Source organism: Ovis aries, chromosome 1, assembly GCF_016772045.2.
Source record: "Ovis aries strain OAR_USU_Benz2616 breed Rambouillet chromosome 1, ARS-UI_Ramb_v3.0, whole genome shotgun sequence".
In the NCBI taxonomy this organism is placed as follows: domain Eukaryota; kingdom Metazoa; phylum Chordata; class Mammalia; order Artiodactyla; family Bovidae; genus Ovis; species Ovis aries.
The window spans coordinates 112250627-112265457 of record NC_056054.1 but is presented as its reverse complement, the minus strand read 5'-3'; the positions used below and the strand labels follow the sequence as shown (position 1 = coordinate 112265457).

Sequence of the window (14831 nt, the reverse complement as noted above, 5' to 3'; positions counted from 1 at the left end):
GCTAAATAATAAGTAAGTAATCAAAAAATATACCCAAAACTGATTTGAAAAAAATATATGCACCCTTGTGTTCACAGCAGTACTATTCACAATAGCCAGATCATGGAAACATCTTAAATGTCCATTCACAGGCGAGTAGATAAAGAAGATTAGGTACATATGCACCATGAAATACTACCCAGCCACAAAAAGAATGAAATAATGTCATTTGCAGCAACATGGATGCATCTAGAGATGATTATACTAAGTGAAGTAAGTCAGAGAAAGACAAGTACTATATGACACCACTTATATATGGAGTCTAAAATATGGCATAAATGAACATGTTTACAAAACAGAAACAGACTCATAGACATAGAGAATACATCTGTGGTTGCCAAAGGGGAGAGGTGTAGGGAGGGAAGGGCTGGGAATTTGGGATTAGCACTTTTAAACTGTTATGTATAGGATGGATAAAAAAAAGACACTACTGTATAGCACAGGAAACTATATTCAATATCCTGTGATAAACTACAATGCAAAAGAATGTTTAAAACATCACCTCTGTGTGTATAACTGAGTCACTTTCCTGCAAAACAGAGAGTGGCACATCATTGTAAATCAACTATACTTCAAAAAATAAAAAAAAATATAAAAAATACTATAGATTATTATGGGTTGAAGTGTGTTCTCCCCCAATTCATGCCAGAACCCTAACTCTGAGTACCTCAGAACATGACTGCATTTGGGGATCAGGCCTTTAAAGAGGTTATGAAGTTAAAGTGAGGGTCCAATCCACTCTCATTCATATCCTTATAAGAGGAAGCACTTTGATGACACACAGACCACTAGGGATTCATGCACAGAGGAAATACCCTGTGAGGACACAGAGAGAAGGTGGCCATCTGCAAGCCAAGAAAGAGGCCTTCCTGAAGAAACTAGAGCTGTCAACATTTGACCTTGGATTTGTACCTTCTAGAACTGAGAAAATACGCTGCTGTTTAGGCTCCGTTGTCCCCACCTGTCTGTGGTATTCTGTTATGGTAGACCCAGAAAACTACTGCACATGTGCTGCTTAGAACACCAGAGGACATTTTATCCTCAGCCAGAGGATGAGCCAGGGCAGAGAGGCTGAAAGTACCCAGGTCCTTGAAGACACTGAGCTGGAGCTGAGTCAATCAAGCTGGAAACTGCCTTGCCTCTAAATTTCCCATTTCATGAGGTGATGTGTTTACTCTTTGCTTAAGCCAGTTTGAGGTGAGTTTAGTATTAGTCCCAGTTGAAAGCCTCATAACTGATCTAGACCTGAACTAATTAAGTGTCAGGGGCAGTAAAACTTGAGGGTAGTAATGTGGGATTTTAGAGGAAGTAGGAGGTAGGTCACTGGTGTACCATTTTCCCAGATATTTATGTGATATTAACTGTAGGTTATTGCTTAATTTCATACCACATATGATGAGATACACAGTGAAATTAAATATGTCAAAATATGAAAAAAATATGTCTTAGAAGAAATAAAAGAATGTACTACAAGAAGCATAACTTTTCTTTGGAGGTTTTCTTCTTGGACAGTGTTTTATTTTCCTTAATCTATCTAGTTTAAAAAAAAATTTTATTTTTACTTTATTTTACTTTACAATACTATATATCTAGTATTTTTATTGTACTTTGAACCTACAAAGACAGAAAATGTTAGCTTAATGACAATGACAACAAAAATCTCAATTTCTCTTATGGCTTGAAATTTGATCAGCAGTATAATAAAGTTATGTATTAGGTATGTGGTATCACTGTGGAGGGACTGATCAATTCTATTATAGCTGAAGGAAGAATCTGAGGACAGAGGAGTGCCACTGGGAGAGAAATGATAGAATAAGCTTAAATCATCAGATTGGTTTGTGCTGACTTATCCTCACATGTAGTCTTTTTTAAAAAATATATAAATTTATTCATTTTAATTGGAGGCTAATTACTTTACAGTATTGTATTGGTTTTGCCATACATCGACATGAATCTGCCATGGGTGTACACGTGTTCCCCATCCTGAACTCCCCTCCCGCCTCCCTCCCCATACCATCCCTCTGGGTCATCCCAGTGCACCAGCTCTGACTATCTCTCTCTTGTAAATGTTCACTAGTTTGTGGGAAAATGAGATCATTTTTTTCATTTATAGACAAAGTAATGTTTCTGTATAAAGCTAAATTTATTTCAGTGGAAGATTTTTATGTATTCTGGGAGGATCAGAATTTTGTTCTTAAAATGTCTTTTTTTCCCCTAGGAAATGATGCTGATGGTCAATGTTAAATTTTATTTATTACTATTAAAAAAATTTTTTTAACAGTCATGTCACAATTTTTTTTTTTTTTAACTTTACAATATTGTATTGGTTTTGCCATCCATCAACATGAATCCGCCACAGGTGTACACGTGTTCCCCATTCTGAAACCCCCTCCCACCTCCCTCTCCATACCATCCCTCTGGGTTATCCCAGTGCACCAGCCCTGAGCACCCTGTATCATGCACTGAACCTGGACTGGCGATTCTTTTCACATATTATATTATACATGTTTCAATGCCACTCTCCCAAATCATCCCACTCTCGCCCTCTCCCACAGAGTTAAAAAGACTGTTCAATACATCTGTGTCTCTTTTCCTGTCTCACATACAGGGTTATCATTACCATCTTTCTAAATTCCATATATATGCATTCAGTTCAGTTCAGTTCAGTCACTCAGTTGTGTCCGACTCTTTGCGACCCCATGAATCGCAGCATGCCAGGCCTCCCTGTCCATCACTAACTCCTGGAGTTCACTCAGACTCACGTCCATCGAGTCGGTGATGCCATCCAGCCATCTCATCCTCTGTCTTCCCCTTCTCCTCCTGCCCCCAGTCCCTCCCAGCATCAGGGTCTTTTCCAATGAGTCAGCTCTTCACATGAGGTGGCCAAAGTACTGGAGTTTCAGCTTTAGCATCATTCCTTCCAAAGAAATCCCAGGGCTGATCTCCTTCAGAATGGACTGGTTGGATCTCCTTGCAGTTCCAGGGACTCTCAAGAGTCTTCTTCAACACCACAGTTCAAAAGCATCAATTCTTCGGCACTCAGCCTTAGAATGCTGTATTGATGTTTTTCTTCCTGGCTTACTTCACTCTGTAAAATAGGCTCCAGTTTCATCCACCTCATTAGAGCTGATTCAACTGTATTCTTTTTAATGGCTGGGTAATATTCATTGAGTATATGTATCACAGTTTTCTTACCCATTCATCTGCTGATGGACATCTGGGTTGCTTCCATGTCCTAGCTATTATAAACAGTGCTGTGATGAACATTGGGGTACACATGTCTCTTTCAATGCTGGTTTCCTCGGTGTGTATGCCCAGAAGTGGGATTGCTGGGTCGTATGGCAGTTCTATTTCCAGTTTTTTAAGGAATCTCCACACTGTTCTCCATGGTGGTTGTACTAGTTTGCATTCCCACCACAGTGTAAGAAGTTTCCCTTTCCTCCGCACCCTCTCCAGCATTTATTGCTTGTAGACTTTTGGGTAGCAGCCATTCTGACTGGTGTGAAATGGTACCTCATTGTGGTTTTGATTTGCATTTCTCTGATAATGAGTGATGTTGAGCCTCTTTTCATGTGTTTGTTAGCCATCTGTATGTCTTCTTTGGAGAAATGTCTGTTTACTTCTTTGGCCCATTTTTTGATAGAGTCGTTTATTTTTCTGGAATTGAGCTGCAGGAGTTGTTTGTATATTTTTGAGATTAATTCTTTGTCAGTTGCTTCATTTGCTATTATTTTCTCCCATTCAGAATGCTGTCTTTTCTCCTTGATTATAGTTTCCTTTGTTGTGCAAAAGCTTTTAATTTTAATTAGGTCTGATTTGTTTATTTTTGCTTTTATTTCCAATATTCTGGGAGGTGGGTCATAGAGGATCCTGCTGTGATTTATGTCAGAGAATGTGTTTCCTGTGTTCTCCTCTAGGAGTTTTATAGTTTCTGGGTTCAATCCCTGGTTAGGAACTAAGATCCTGCAAGCTGCATGGAGTGGCAAAAATAAAAAAAAAGGAAAGAATAGAGAAAGATAGTCCATTATATTTTCTCATGTATTTTTACTCTTCCCATTGCTCTTTCTTTATGCTTGATGTTACAAGTTTCTTTCTTTTTTCTTTCTGTTTCTAGATATTCCTTTAGCCATTCTTTTAGGGTAGGTCTGTTGGTGACAAATTTTGTTAGTTTTCCCTCACATTGAGGATGTCTTGATTTCACTTTTATTTCCTGGGTATAGAATTCTAGATTGACAGTTCTTTTCTTTTAGCACTTGAAAAACATTATGCCACTTCTCTTGCCCATATTAGTTTCTGATGAGAAATCAGAAATCCTTTAATCACTTTCCCCTGTAGCTTATGTGTTATTTTTCTCTGTTATGAAGATTTTTTTTTCTTTTTTGTTAATTTTCAGCTGGTTGATCCTGTTTGGAGTTTATTCAGTTTATTGAATCTGTAGGTTTGTGCCTTTTGCCGAATTTGGAGAAAGTTAAATGTCTCTTTGAATACTTTTTCTGAGACAAGAAAAGTAAAAATATGTGTAAGAGGAGAGACAAATTATCATATTTTCAGATCATATTACTGCTGATGTAGAAAATCCAAAGGAATCTGTAGACAAAGTATGAGAACTAATAAGGCAGTGAACGGGACTCAAGCAAACAACCATATTGTATACAAGATATTCTTCTAACTTGGCGCTCACTTGTTTACTAATCTTGACTTAGTTCAATTAAGAGACAAAGAGGTATTTTCCTCATGGTAACACAGCATTTTATTAGCAGAATCAGAATATTGTGGCTTTTCTTGTTCTGGAAATGACCATGCTAAGGCTTCTGGGAAAATAAAGAGAAAATATTTTTGAAATGGGAAAGGGCATGGATGGGGTGGAATGAGATCAGTGAAAAAAATCCTAGGGATGTCCCATTAGGACACAACTGAAATCATCTGCATATCTGAGGTAACTGACATTGCTTTCAGCAATCTTTTTTTTCTGGTCATCATCATCATCATCATTATCATTTTTGCCCTCAAGTTCATTCAATATAACTCCTATTCATCCTTCAAAACCCCATTTGGTTTCACCATGTGTCTTGCCCAAAGTGACCGCTCGATGATTTTTGTGACCATTTGACAAGTTCCTAGACTGAGGCCCAGAGCGGCCAGGTCACTCCTGAGGTTTTTCAGCATCCAGCTCCTTCTTCCTCTATCTGCCCATTTCCAGGGCATGGGTCTCAGGCCTGGCCAGTCCGGCTTAGGAGCATGTAGACATGCTGCTGCTAAGTCACTTTAGTTGTGTCTGACTCTGTGTGACCCCATAGACGGCAGCCCACCAGGCTCCCCCATCCCTGGGACTCTCCAGGCAAGAACACTGGAGTGGGTTGCCATTTCCTTCTCCAATGCATGAAAGTGAAAAATGAAAGAGAAATCGCTCAGTCATGTCTGACTCTTAGCAACCCCATGGATTGCAGCCTACTAGGCTCCTCCATCCATGGTGTTTTCCAGGCAAGAGTACTGGAGTGGGGTGCCATTGTCTTCTCTACATGTAGACATAGGCAGTATCAATTCAAATCCATCGCCAGCTGGCCCTGGGCATCAGCAGTCAATGCCCACAGGTAAGACTGCTTGGCTTTTCACTCAGACACCCAGTGCCTCTGGCCCACATTCTGGCAGAGTCCTCTACCCCCACCAGGGCCATCTTCCTCAGCCCTGGCAGCCTTACAGTGGGTTTCAAAGAAGTACTGGCACAGGGGACTGCCGCCAGCCACAGGCACCTCCTCCAGCATCTCCACCTCACACCCACACAGGTCCACAGCAGTCCGGGGGTCTGTCACCAGCTGCCGATGGCATCACATAGGCCAGCCCTCCACAGTGACCAGCTGGTGCTGTCTTGCTCACCCCTCACAGATTGCGGTCAGCCGGGCTCCGGGTGCGGTCCCCAAAGGCCTTGGACTCCAGCAGAAAAAGCAGCGGGGGCCCCATGAGGGTACCCCTGGATAGGGCTATGCAAGGGGGACAAAAAGTTGCACTCAGGTGCTGGAAATGGGGTTGGGGTGAGGGTGGGGGTGGGGTGGGGCTCCACTGGGACACTGGGGAGGAGGAAAAATAGGAGGATGGAAAGGGAGCCTGAGGGGTGGGGGAGCATCTCGCTGAGCACCTGTCAGCACCTCCTTACCTCTGAGCTCCAGGGCTGGGGACCCCTGGTTCCAGGAGGCCCGTGTTGGGGACATGGGTGGCCTCCTACCTTCGTGACATCTCAGGAGATGGAGGGGGAAACCATGTAGGGCGACCTCCTCAGCTCCCCCCGGCTGTCTCTGGCATGTTGGCTCCTCCTCCTGCTTGCTTGCGGCAGGTTCAGGGGTTCTTCCAGCAATCTTGATTCCAGCTTGTACTTCATCCAGCTTGGCATTTCGCATGATGTACTCTGCATATAAGCTAAATAAGCAGGGGGACAATATAGAGCTTTGATGTATTCTTTTCCTGTTTTGGAACCAGTCCATTGATCCATGTCCGGTTCTAACAGTTGCTTCTTAACCTGCATACAGATTTCTCAGGAGGCAGATCAGGTGGTCTGGCATTCCCATCTCTTGAAGAATTTCCCACAGTTTGTTGTGATCCACACAGTCAAAGGCTTTGGTGCAGTCAATAAAGCAGAAGTGGATGTTTTTCTGGAACTTTCTTGCTTTTTTGATCATCCAATCAATTCAGTTCAGTTCAGTCTCTCAGTCATGTCTGACTCTTTGTGACCCCATGAATTGCAGCACGCCAGGCCTCCCTGTCCAACAACAACTCCTGGAGTTCACTCAGACTCACATCTATAGAGTCAGTGATGCCATTCAGCCATCTCATCCTCGGTCGTCCCCTTCTCCTCCTGCCCCCAGTCCCTCCCAGCAGCAGAGTCTTTCCAGTGAGTCAACTCTTTGCATGAGGTGGCCAAAGTACTGGAGTTTCAGCTTTAGCATCATTCCTTCCAAAGAAATCCCAGGGCTGATCTCCTTCAGAATGGACTGGTTGGATCTCCTCGCAGTCCAAGGGACCCTCAAGAGTCTTCTCAACACCACAGTTCAAAAGCATCAATTCTTCGGCACTCTGCCTTCTTCACAGTCCAACTCTCACATCCATACATGACCACCGGAAAAACCATAGCCTTGACTAGACGGACCTTAATTGGGAAAGTAATGTCTCGGCTTTTGAATATACTATCTAGGTTGGTCATAACTTTTCTTCCAAGAAGTAAGCATCTTTTAATTTCATGGCTGCAGTCACCATCTGCAGTGATTTTGGAGCCCCCCAAAATAAAGTCTGACACTGTTTCCACTGTTTCCCCATCTCTTTCCCATGAAGTGATGGGACCAGATGCCATGATCTTCGTTTTCTGAATGTTGAGCTTTAAGCCAACTTTTTCGCTCTCCTCTTTCACTTTCATCAAGAGGCTTTTTAGTGCCTCTTCACTTTCTGCCATAAGGATGGTGTCATCTGCATATCTGAGGTTATTGATATTTCTCCCAGCAATCTTGATTCCAGCTTGTGTTTCTTCCAGTCCAGCGTTTCTCATGATGTACTCGCATAGAAGTTAAATAAGCAGGGTGACAATATACAGCCTTGACACACTCCTTTTCCTATTTGGAACCAGTCTGTTGTTCCATGTCCAGTTCTAACTGTTGCTTCCTGACCTGCATACAGATTTCTCAAGAGGCAGGTCAGGTGGTCTGGTATTCCCATCTCTTTCAGAATTTTCCACAGTTTCTTGTGATCCACACAGTCAAAGGCTTTGGCATAGTCAATAAAGCAGAAATAGATGTTTTTCTGGAACTTTCTTGCTTTTTCGATGATCCAGCAGATGTTGGAAATTTGATCTCTGGTTCCCCTGCCTTTTCTAAAACCAGCTGGAACATCTGGAAGTTCACAGTTCACATATTGTTGAAGCCTGGCTTGGAGAATTTTGAGCATTACATTACTAGCATGTGAGATGAGTGTAACTGTGCGGTAGTTTGAGCATTCTTTGGCATTGCCTTTCTTTGGGATTGGAATGAAAACTGACCTTTTCCAGTCCTGTGGCCACTGCTGAGTTTTCCAAATTTGCTGGGATATTGAGTGCAGCACTTTCACAGCATCACCTTTCAGGATTTGAAATAGCTCAACTGGAATTCCATCACCTCCACTAGCTTTCTTCATAGTGATGCTTCCTAAGGCCCACTTGACTTCACATTCCAGGATGTCTGGCTCTAGATGAGTGATCACACCATCGTGATTATCCGGGTCTTGAAGATCTTTTTTGTACAGTTCTTCTGTGTATTCTTGCCACCTCTTCTTAATATCTTCTGCTTCTGTTAGGTCCATACCATTTCTGTCCTTTATCGATCCCATCTTTGCATGAAATGTTCCCTGGTATCTCTATTTTGTTGAAGAGATCTCTGGTCTTTCCCATTCTGTTGTTTTCCTCTAATGCAAAGAAGCATTCATTGCTGAAGAAGGCTTTCTTATCTCTTCTTGCTCATCTTTGGGACTCTGCATTCAGACACTTATATCTTTCCTTTTCTCCTTTGCTTTTCGCTTCTCTTCTTTTCACAGCTATTTGTAAGGCCTCCCCAGACAGCCAGTTTGCTTTTTTGCATTTCTTTTCCATGGGGATGGTCTTGATCCCTGTCTCCTGTACAATGTCACGAACCTCATTCCATAGTTCATCAGGCACTCTGTCTATCAGATCTAGGCCCTTAAATCTATTTCTCACTTCCACTGTTTAATCATAGGGGATTTGATTTAGGTTATACCTAAATGGTTTAGTGGTTTTCTCTACTTTCTTCAATTTAAGCAAGCAGCTTCAATGGCCAGTGCACTCAACGCAAGCACGGCTGAGAGGAGCTACCCCGTGTCCGAGGTCAGGGTGGTGGCCGGGAGGAGCCACCCCGCATCCAAGGCCAGGGATGGTGGCCGGGAGGAGCCACCCCGCGCCTGAGGCCAGGGGCGGCAGTAGAGAAGATCAATGCATGCCCAAGGAGCGGCGGCTGTGCTGGCGCAGGAGGGCCTAGAGGAGCTATCCCACGTTGAAGGTCAGGAAGGGCGTTGGTGAGGAGATACCCTTCCTCCAAGGTAAGGAGCAGCGGCTGTACTTTGCTGGAGCAGCCGTGAAGAGATACCCCACGCCCAAGGTAAGAGAAACCCAAGTAAGATGGTAGGTGTTGCAAGAGGGCATCAGAAGGCAGACACACTGAAACCATACTCACAGAAAACTATTCAATCTAATCATACTAGGACCACAGCCTTGTCTAACTCAATGAAACAAAGCCATGCCCACGGGGCAACCCAAGACGGGCGTGTCATGGTGGAGAGGTCTGACAGAATGTGGTCCACTGGAGAAGGGAATGGCAAACCACTTCAGTATTCTTGCCTTGAGAACCCCATGAACAGTATGAAAAGGCAAAATAATAGGATACTGAATGAGGAACTCTCTAGGTCAGTTTGTGTCCAATTTGCTACTGGAGATCAGTGGAGAAATAACTCCAGAAAGAATGAAGGGATGGAGCCAAAGCAAAAACAATACCCAGCTGTGGATGTGACTGGTGACAGAAACAAAGTCCGATGCTGTAAAGAGCAATATTGCATAGGAACTTGGAATGTTAGGTCCATGAATCAAGGCAAATTGGAAGTGGTCAAACAAGAGATGGCAAGAGTGAACGTCGACATTCTAGGAATCAGCGAACTAAAATGGACTGAATGGGTGAATTTAACTCAGATGACCATTATATCTACTACTGTGGGCAGGAATCCCTCAGAAGAAATGGAGTAGCCATCATGGTCAGCAAAAGAGTCTGAAATGCAGTACTTGGATGCAATCTCAAAAACGACAGAATGATCTCTGTTTGTTTCCAAGGCAAACCATTCAGTATCACAGTAATCCAAGTCTATGCCCCAACCAGTAATGCTGAAGAAGCTGAAGTTAAACAGTTCTATGAAGACCTACAAGACCTTGTAGAACTAACACCCAAGAAAGATGTCATTTTCATTATAGGGGACTGGAATGCAAAAGTAGGAAGTTAAGAAACACCTGGAGTAACAGGCAAATTTGGCCTTGGAATGTGGAATGAAGCAGGGCAAAGACTAATAGAGTTTTGCCAAGGAAATGCACTGGTCATAGCAAACACCCTCTTCCAACAACACAAGAGAAGACTCTACACATGGACATCACCAGATTGTCAACACTGTAATCAGATTGACTATATTCTTTGCAGCCAAAGATGGAGAAGCTCTATACAGTCAGCAAAAACAAGACCAGGAGCTGTCTGTGGCTCAGATCATGAACTCCTTATTGCCAAATTCAGACTTAAATTGATCATCGAATGGATGTTGGCAATTTAATCTCTGGTTTCTCTGGCTTTTCTAAATCCAGCTTGAACATCTGGAAGTTTGAGGTTCATGCACTGTAGAAGCCTGGCTTGCAGAATTTTGGGAATTACTTTGCTAGTTTTGAAATGAATGCAGTTGTGCTGTAGTTTGAACATACTTTGGCATTGCTTTTCTTTTCTACTAGAATGAAAACTGACCCTTTCCAGTCCTGTGGCTACTCCTGAGTTTTCCAAATTTGCTGGCATATTGAGTGCAGCACTTTCACAGCATCATCTTTTAGGATTTGAAATAGCTCTGCTAGAATTCCATCACATCCATTAGCTTTGTTCATAGTGATGCTTCCCAAGGTTCACTTGACTTCTCACTCCAGGATATATGGCTCTAGGTGAGTGATAAAACCATCATGTTATCTGGGTCATTAAGATTTTTTTGTACAGTTCTTCTGTGTATTCTTGCCACTTCTTAATATCTTCTGCTTCTGTTAGGTCCATACCGTTTCTGTCCTTTATTGTGCCCTTCTTTGCATGAAATGTTCCCTTGGTATCTCTAGTTTTCTTGACGAGATTTCTAGTCTCTCCCATTCTATTGTTTTACTCTATTTCTTTGCATTGATCATTAAGATGGCTTTCTTATCTCCCCTTGCTATTCTTTGGAACTCTACATTCAGATGGGTATATCTTTCTTTTTCTACTTTGCCTTTAGCTTGTTCAGCTCATAGAGGGATAATCTGATGGTGCCCACCTGTGAATGGATGCAAAAAAGAAGAGATTAACACACCCCTTCCAAAGGCTGGTCCTTCCCAGAGATGTTTTGCAAGACTGAAGACCCTTTCTACTTTACTTCTTCATTGCCTCTCCCTCTCTATTCTGCCTTTCAATATTTATTTATTTGGCTGTACCAGGTCTTAGTTGTGGCATACATACAAACTCTTAGTTGCAGCATGTGGGATCCAGTTCCCTGACCAGGGACCAAACCTAGGCCCCTGGCATTGGGAGCACAGAGTTTTAGCCACTACACCACCAGGGAAGTCCCTATGCTGCCTTTTGACATTAGTTCCTCATTGCTTCTCTCCCTCTGGCCCTATAAAAGAACCTGGCATCCAAAAGATGGTTACTTGGAGACATTAGTCTGCTATCTTCTTGCAGTCAGCCAGCTTTATGAATAAAGTTGTATTCCTTGCCTCAACACCTTATCTCTTGTATTCACTGGCCTGTCATGGGTCGAGCAGAGTGTGGTTACACATTCGGTTGGCTTCACACAGCCGAGGGCTATGTGGTAGGTCCATTTTAAGAATCATTCTCAGGTTAGGTGTCCCAAAAATGCCGGTTTTTCTTTTGATCAAAAAAGAAAGAAAACAGGAAATTATGAGAAGAATTTAAATTGAGGACTTGTTTTGCATCTATCAATGCATAGTAAAAAACAAAATAAACAAAGAAACCTCAAATACATTCTTTCACCAAGACTGGGAACTTTTGGAAAACTAAAAAGTTAATGGACTGTTGATGGTGGTGGAAATGGTTACAGACTTTTCTGGATGCATTACAGCAGCATACTTCAGTGGCTATAAAATTGTTCACACCCTGAAGTTCAATAATCCCTTTCATGGGAATCTGCCTTAAGGAAGCAATTAAACAGAAGCAAAAGCCTGTATATATATATATATATAATATATATATGTGAAAGATATCCATTGTAAGCGTGATTTATAAGAGTAAAAACCTGGAAAGAAGCCAAATTCTCAACAATAAACAAATTATTGAGTTAAAACACAAAGGCCAATGAAATAGTATGCAGCTATTAAAAATGATAATTACAAAGCCCATGTATAAACACAAAAATGTTTATGATTTTTGCACATACACATACTGAAAATACAAAATAGAATCCATCATAATTACATCTATGTGGAAAAATGTCTATAAGCAATGTTGGTAGATGATTTGGATGAATCAAAATAATTTTCTTAAGTAGCAAGGTTGTAAAGTGCTTTTCCTTTTAGAAATTTTATTTGAATGACATAGTAGATTATAGTTTTTTCTGTTAAAGAAGTGATCTGTCATGTAGAACCTTGCCAGTGGGCTCTGCCAAAGTGTAATTTAAAAGAAGTTCAAAATATGATTCATATGACTGTAAAGCAAACGTGTCAGATGTTTATTTAACTCATTAATGAGGAATCTAGTGGATAGTAAAGCTGATTCAAAGAGAATTTGTGGAATAGAGATTTATAGTAGTCAGGAGGAGCTTTCTGGAATAAGCCAACCAAGAAACAAACTAGACAACACAACTTTGGGGTAGTCTTCAATCATTTATGCTTTTATTAGGCAAAAATTGACAAATTAATGTGTAGCTTCAGTTTAAGCCCTAATTAATTTTAAATAGTAAATTAAAGGTATATATCTTACAGCAGCACTGTCCAATAGAAGCATAATGCAAGCTGCATATGTAATTTAAATTTTTCTATTAACCCTGTAAAAAAGTAAAAAGAGAAGGTGAAATTAATTTTAATATGTGTGTAGCCAAAATATTATCATTTCAATATGTAGTCAATGTAAAAAATTTATTCTCTTGCTTAGTCTTCACTGTGTATCTAATACTCACATAAAGCTCCGCTCAATTTGTATGCTACATATTCATTAGAATTATTGATGTTGCATTTAGGTTTCATAAAATTTACAGTCAAAAGAGTTGTTCCAAGTCTAGTTAAAAATATACTGGAAATTCTTGGCGACCCGGTGGTTAGGACTTGACATTTTCACTGTTTGAGGAACTAAGATCCTGCAAAGCTAGGACTTGCCTAGTGGTCCAGTGGTTTAGACTCCTTGCTTCCAAAGCAGCTGGTGTGGATTCAGTCTCTAGTCAGGGAACTAAGTTTCCACATGCTGCACCGCAAGGCCAAATAATAAAAAGTAAATAAAAAATAACAATGGAAACACAGATGTCGAGAATGGACTTACGGACACGGTGGGGAAAGGAGAGAGTGGAAAGAATGGGGAAAGTAGCATTGACGTATACACACTCTGATGTGTGAAACAGCCAGCTGGTGAGATGACGATGCTGATGTTCAGTTGATCAGTCATGTCTGACTCTTTGTGAGCCCATGGACTGTAGCATGCCAGGCTACTCTGTCCTTTGGCATCTCCCAGAGCTTGCTCAAACTCATGTCCATTGAATCAGTGATGCCATCCAACCATCTTGTCCTCTGCAGTCCCCTTCCCCTTCTGCCCTCAATCTTTCCCAGCATGAGGGTCTTTTCCTGGAAGTCATCTTTCCATCAGGTGGCCAAAATAATGGAGCTTCAGCTTCAGCCCTAATCCTTCCAGTGAATATTCACAGTTGATCTCCTTTAGGATTGACTAGTTTGATCTCCTTGCAGTCCACGGTACTCTCAAGAGTCTTCTCCAACACCACAGTTCAAAAGCATCAATTCTTCAGTGTTCAGCCTTCTTTATGGTCCAACTCTCAAATCCATTCATGACTTCTGGAAAAACCATAGCTTTGACTACATGGACCTTTGTTGGCAAAGTGATGTCTCTGCTTTTTAATACACTGTCTAGGTTTGTCATAGATTTTCTTCCAAGGACAAGCATCTTTTAATTTCATGGCTGTAGTCGCCATCTGCAGTGATTTTGGAGCCCCCAAAATAAAGTTTCTCACTGTTTCCAGTTTCCCCATCTATTTGCATGAAGTGATGGGACCTGATGCCATGATCTTAATTTTTTGAATGTTGAGTTTTAGGCCAGTTTTGGATATTGCCAGCCATTATGGGACTGCATTCAGCTGGGAATTTGGCAGGGGCTCCTTAGTTCTCCTCCATGCCTCTCTCTCCACGTTGTGTCTCACTCTCCATGACTGCTGTCTCTCCAACAGGATAGCCTGGACTTCCCTATCCATGGAGACTGAGGTCCAAGAGAGGGAAAATAGTAGAGGCCACTTCTTAAGGGCTAGGCTACACCTACATAATTTCTGCCACATTCTACTGGTCAAAGAGGTGACAATGTTAGATTTAGAGAGAGGAAAAATAGGCTACATCGTTTGATGGGAGGGATGATATGTGTGTAATCGATGGGTAAGGAATGTATATGGGTTACATATTTGGATTCTAGCTACCACACCCACATTTATCAGTCATTTTAAAATTAGATGGGGCCATCTGACTTGCGGACAATGGGCTGTTGGCAAAAATGACATATTTCATATCCAGGCTAAAGCAAAGAAAAACCTGTAAGATACTCCAGATGTATTATTTCTTCTGGAACTAAGAAGGCCTCATGGTGTAATTACTGTGACTTGCTCCACAGATGATGGAGCAAGTTTCCCAGACCTGCAGCTGACTTTGCATTCAGTTCAGTTCAGTTCAGTTGCTCAGTCGTGTCCGACTCTTTGCGACCGCATGAATCGCAGCACGCCAGGCCTCCCTGTCCATCACCAACTCCTGGAGTTCACTCAGAGTTGCGTCCATCGAGTCAGTGATG

General features: G+C 41.8%; 1 pseudogene; it reads right to left on the bottom strand.

Moving 5' to 3' along the window:
* Window positions 1-5249: 5249 nt before the first annotated feature.
* LOC114113244 (neurotrophin-4-like) lies at window positions 5250-6166 on the bottom strand (annotated as a pseudogene).
* Window positions 6167-14831: the final 8665 nt, after the last annotated feature.